Source organism: Salvelinus alpinus, chromosome 30 (assembly GCF_045679555.1).
Source record: "Salvelinus alpinus chromosome 30, SLU_Salpinus.1, whole genome shotgun sequence".
NCBI lineage: Eukaryota > Metazoa > Chordata > Actinopteri > Salmoniformes > Salmonidae > Salvelinus > Salvelinus alpinus.
The window spans coordinates 15,236,226-15,242,327 of record NC_092115.1 but is presented as its reverse complement, the minus strand read 5'-3'; positions in this window follow the sequence as shown (position 1 = coordinate 15,242,327).

Below are 6,102 nucleotides of genomic sequence, written 5' to 3'. Positions count from 1 at the left end.
TCCAGGAAATGCACAAGACATGGTTCTGTCTCAGCTCCCAACACATTGGGTGGGCTTTCTATGGCAAATTGTCAAGTTACTTGTTTATTTACTCTGTTCCTACAGACAAGTTATGCAATAGACTACTTGAAATTGTAACATTTCATCCCTGAATCCCTCCTATAATGTCAATAACAAAGCACAGATTACTCTACAACCTTTGACCTCAGTAATATGAAATAGGCCAACACATGTTTTCTCAGTGTAATGTATTAACCCTGCAAATCATAGCCTGCACTTTGATCTTAGCTCCTGGTCAATGAATAGACAGCTTAAGACCCATCTCATTGTGCTAAAAGAAAACGCCACGTTTTGGTCATCACCATTTCACAAAGGTCCTCTATCACCTTGCTTTGTGGAGCACATGGTGATTCGTGTCCGAGGTTAACCCCAAAGGTCACGCAGACTTACCCCTGCCTCGCTAAGCCCAGGGTCATCCTAGATCAGGGTTCCCCAACTGGAGGCCCGTAATTATGTTCCGGCACCGCGACCATTCACTCAAGAAACAAATCGGCCTGCATCTGAATCTAGTAGATGATGCCTGTCCTCGACTGTTGGTCTTTCTTGGTCTGCCTCTCCAGGATGGTCTAGTAGATGATGCCTGTCCTAAACTGTTAGTCTTTGTGGGTCTGCCTCTCCAGGATGGTCTAGTAGATGATGCCTGTCCTAAACTGTTAGTCTTTGTGGGTCTGCCTCTCCAGGATGGTCTAGTAGATGACGCCTGTCCTAAACTGTTAGTCTTTGTGGGTCTGCCTCTCCAGGATGGTCTAGTAGATGATGCCTGTCCTAAACTGTTAGTCTTTGTGGGTCTGCCTCTCCAGGATGGTCTAGTAGATGATGCCTGTCCTAAACTGTTAGTCTTTGTGGGTCTGCCTCTCCAGGATGGTCTAGTAGATGATGCCTGTCCTAAACTGTTAGTCTTTGTGGGTCTGCCTCTCCAGGATGGTCTAGTAGATGATGCCTGTCCTAAACTGTTAGTCTTTGTGGGTCTGCCTCTCCAGGATGGTCTAGTAGATGATGCCTGTCCTAAACTGTTAGTCTTTGTGGGTCTGCCTCTCCAGGATGGTCTAGTAGATGATGCCTGTCCTAAACTGTTAGTCTTTGTGGGTCTGCCTCTCCAGGATGGTCTAGTAGATGATGCCTGTCCTAAACTGTTAGTCTTTGTGGGTCTGCCTCTCCAGGATGGTCTAGTAGATGATGCCTGTCCTAGATAAAGAAACAAAGGCAGGGAGAAGAAAAACAATCCTGGCTAAAAGTGCAGAGAAATGTCATGAATCTATGATAAATTTTTAACTGACACAGAAAGACGTTGTACCTACAAAAGTGTCACTAACACCAACTTATCTTTTTTCTTTGTCTAGATCTAGAACAGACAGATAATTCTAAGAAATTCCTGAGCCCAAACCCTTCCCCCTGGCTGTGTGTGTGTGTGTGTGTGTGTGTGTGTGTGTGTGTGTATGTGTGTCACCGGGAAAGTGTAGCATTGTCCTGGTCACTGTGTGGCTAATGGGTCATCAGAGGTGTGTGTTAATTTGAATGAAAGTCCCATTAAAGGAGACAATGGCACCTCTATTGTTGGTCAAGATTAGCCAAATAATGTCTTCTTGTGTGTGTGTGTGTGTGTGTGTGTGTGTGTGTGTGTGTGTGTGTGTGTGTGTGTGTGTGTGTGTGTGTGTGTGTGTGTGTGTGTGTGTGTGTGTGTGTGTGTGTGTGTGTGTGTGTAGGAGTGGCTTTGTGTGTTCGTGTGCGTGTGCATGTGGGAGAGGCTGTGTGTGTGGGAGTGGCTGTGTGTGTAGGAGTGACTGTGTGTGAGGGAGTGACTGTGTGTCTGCGGGGGGTGGCTGTGTGAGTGTGGGAGTGGCTGTGTGTGTAGGAGTGACTGTGTGTCTGCGGGGGGGGGGGGGGGGGGGGGAGGGGGCTGTGTGAGTGTGGGAGTGACTGTGTGTTTGTGGGGGGGGTGGCTGTGTGAGTGTGGGAGTGACTGTGTGTGTGGGGGTGGGGGTGGCTGTGTGTGTGTATGTGGGGGGGGTGACTGTGTGTGTGTGGGAGTGACTGTGTGTGTGTGTGTGTGTGTTGGGGGGAGTGGCTGTGTGTGTGTGGGAGTGGCTGTGTGTGTGTGTGGATGGGGTGGCTGTGTGTGTGTGGTGGGGTGGCTGTGTGTGTGGGAGCGTGTGTGTGTGGGAGTGACTGTGTGCGTGTGGGAGTGACTGTGTGTGTGTGTGTGTGTGTGTGTGTGTGTGTGTGTGTGTGTGTGTGTGTGTGTGTGTGTGTGTGTGTGGAGGGGAATGGGGGGGAGTGACTGTGTGTGTTTGGGGGTGGGAGTGACTGTGTGTTTGTGGGAGTGGCTGTGTGTGTGTGTGTGTGTGTGTGTGTGTGTGTGGAGGGGGATGGGGGCACAGAAGATATTGAAACTGTTGACCTTCCTTTTCTTCCACAACATTTTCATGACCAATCCTTTTGAGTTACATCCATTACATACATAATTACATACATACATTACATACATAATTACATACATACATTACATACATACATTACATACATACATTACATACATAATTACATACATACATTACATACGTACATTACATACATAATCACATACATACATTACATACGTAATTACATACATAAATTGCATTATGAAACAACAATCATTTCTTAAAATCCGACATTAGTGTTACATTAGCTAAAGTCTGTTAAACTACTCCTGGCTTCAACCGCCACAGCAGCAGTTTGCCAAGCTAAATTACTACTAATTAACATGCTGCTACCATAGCAAGTGCTCGGTACATTCCTGAGAGTCTACTTGTTCAACCGTCACACCAATTTAGGCCCTTACTTCAACCTCCCTCTATTATAGCTCCTGTAGATCAAACCGATGATGCAGTTACTGTTTGGCATGCCTCTGATGTCTGATTTAGTATAACACAATTTGTGTGTATCTGTTTAATGCTCACATGCTTTGTGTGTGCCTCTGCGTGTGTGTGTGTGTGTGTGTGTGCATTGAGGGTGTGTGTGTATTGAGGGTGGGGTGCCTTGGTCTTTGAACCGCCAATCAGAAACACGGTTACTCTCTGCGAGCGGTCCAGTAAGGCAAGACTGCAAATGACACACACACACACACACACACACACACACACACACACACACACACACACACACACACACACACACACACACACACACACACACACACACACACACACACACACACACAGTGGTAGTAGTATGGCATAATTACATACTACAAGGCTTTCCAACTAAGTGTAACCTGATACTAGTTCATTATTACTCAGAGATACATCCCCTAAAAGACATAAATTAGATCTCTGTCATTTGAGATCCAGATTCCATGGCGGCTTCATTCCATTACTGCAGGTCCAACCGGCCGACTGATCCTTGGCTGACGACAGAGGACAGAACTGGACAGTTTCCTTCCAGAAATAGTTTGCTCCATTTTTTGTGAGGCTCTATTTTGTTTTGACATGATGATCCCTGCACACAAAATATCTTGTTGTTGTTGTTGTTGTGGGTTATGTGGGTGCTGGGTACTCCAACAACAAACCTGTAAACATTAGAAATCGCAACACTGGTCCAGCCTAAGGCACTCCCAATAGTCAATGTGTTATTCGAACCCTGGGTGTTGATGAATGTGTACTCAAGCTTAGCAGCATATGGAAAGTAGCCTAGGTTTTCAACACAAACTGATAATGGACGTTTACACGAGGGGGACATTTCATCGCGCTCCAATGACTGTCAAACTGTTTGACCTGCAGGGACAGCTTCTCTCCGAGACCGGCTTCACCTTTGACCCCACAGGAATGGGCAAGCCTGGTAATAAAAACAAAGCCCTTTGTCCGAGTCAAAGGAAAACATCTGCTGGACTGAGGAGGGATTAAGTTCGGGGATTCATCAGTCTTTTTTTCCACAGAAGATCCTCTGATGAGAGTTGAGGTGTTTGGAGGAAACCAATCCTTACATTACAGAGTTCTCAATCCCATGGTTTAAAAGGCATGGTTTGAAATAGGAGGCTGGTGGGATAAGCTATAGGAGGATGAGCTCATCGTAAAGACTGGAATGAAATCAATGGAAACACATGGAAAACCCACGTTTGACTCGGTTGTATTTATTCCATTCCAGCTGTCCTACTATAGCTCCTCCCACCAGCCTCCTCTGATGCATACAGTATTCAAAATACCTCTCACTCCCTATGAATACAGGAGTCTTATCACAAACCATGCCATCTACTGTCAAATCCTTTTTAATCCTTGTCATATGAAGATAAATATTGAAAATAAATTATAGATCGGACATAAACATTACACAACAAGTTGGAAATCGTGGTTTGGAAGGAATCAGTGACAGTGGCTGTGGGGTCCTAAATCTGGGATTAAGGGGCTCTTCTCCAAGTTTAAAATGATAAACATTTAACATTGGCCATGCTGTCAATGAAGCATGATTTGTGCCGCGCTCAAAACAATTGTTAACTCGGAGAACCGCCTTCTGCTTCCTGTTCAAGTGAGCCGAGCACAACAATGTGAGTCCAAAAATGTATTGTATGCTGCTTCATAAATGTTGTAATATGCCTGGGAGATATGTATACTGTAGCTAAGAAAGTAATACTAAGTGTATGTTGTGTAGTAAGATGTTAGTAGCCCATGTCCCTCACCCTAATAATTTGGTCTATTTACCTCTCTTAATTTCGCCTACTGTTCTGACTGTTCAACTGTAGCCTATAACTTCTTATGGCTGCAGAGCCAGTATTGAGTAGCTTGGATGAAAGGTGCACAGAGGTGCCCAGAGTAAATGGCCTGCTCCTCAGTCATAGTTGCTAATATATGCATAGTATTATTAGTATTGGATAGAAAACACTCTGAAGTTTCTAAAACTGTTTGAATTATGTCTGTGAGTATAACAGAACTCATATGGCAGGCAAAAACCTGAGAAAAAATCCAAACAGGAAGTGGAAATTCTGAGGCTGGTCGATTTTCAACCAAGATCCTATTGAAATCACAGCGAGATATGGATGAGTTTGCATTTCCTACGGCTTCCACTAGATGTCAACCGTCTGTAGAACCTTGTCTGATGCCTCTACTGTGAAGGGGGGCCGAATGAGAGGGGAATTAGTCAGGTCTGCCATGACCTGACCATTCTTTGACCATGCACGCTCACATGAGAGGGAGCTCTGTTCCATCGCTCATCTGAAGTCAATGTAATTCTCTGGTTGGAACGTTATTCAGGATTTATGTTAAAAACATTCTAAAGATTGATTCAATACATCGTTTGACATGTTTCTACTGACTGTTACGGAACTTTTGAACATTTCGTCAGCTTTTAGTGAACGCGCTTCCTGACGTTGGATTTGTTTACCAAACACGCTACAAAAATAGCTATTTTGACATAAATGATGGACATTACCGAACAAAACGAACATTTCTTGTGGAAGTGGGAGTCCTGGGAGTGCATTCCGACAAAGATTAGCAAAGGTAAGTGAAGATTTATAATGCTTTTTATGAGTTTTGTTGACTGCACAATTTGGCGGGTAACTGTATGACTTGCTTTTGTGGCTGAACGCTGTTTTCAGATTATTGAATATTGTGTTTTGCCGTAAAGCTTTTTGAAATCTGACACAGCGGTTGCATTAAGAACAAGTCTATCTTTAATTATATGTAAAACATGTATCTTTCATCAAAGTTTATGATGAGTATTTCTGTTATTTGACGTGGCTCTCTGCAATTTCTCCGGATATTTTGGAGGCATTTCTGAACATGGCGCCAATGTAAACTGAGGTTTTTGGATATAAATATGAACTTAATCGAACAAGACATATATGTATTGTGTAACATGAAGTCCTATGGGTGTCATCTGATGAAGATCATCAAGTGATTAATTTTATCTCTATTTGTGCTTTTTGTGACTCCTCTCTTTGGCTGGAAAAATGGCTGAATCTTTCTGTGAGTTGGTGGTGACCTAACATAATCGTTTGTGGTGCTTTCGCTGAAAAGCCTATTTAAAATCAGACACTTTGGTGGGATTAACAACAAGATTACCTTTAAAATG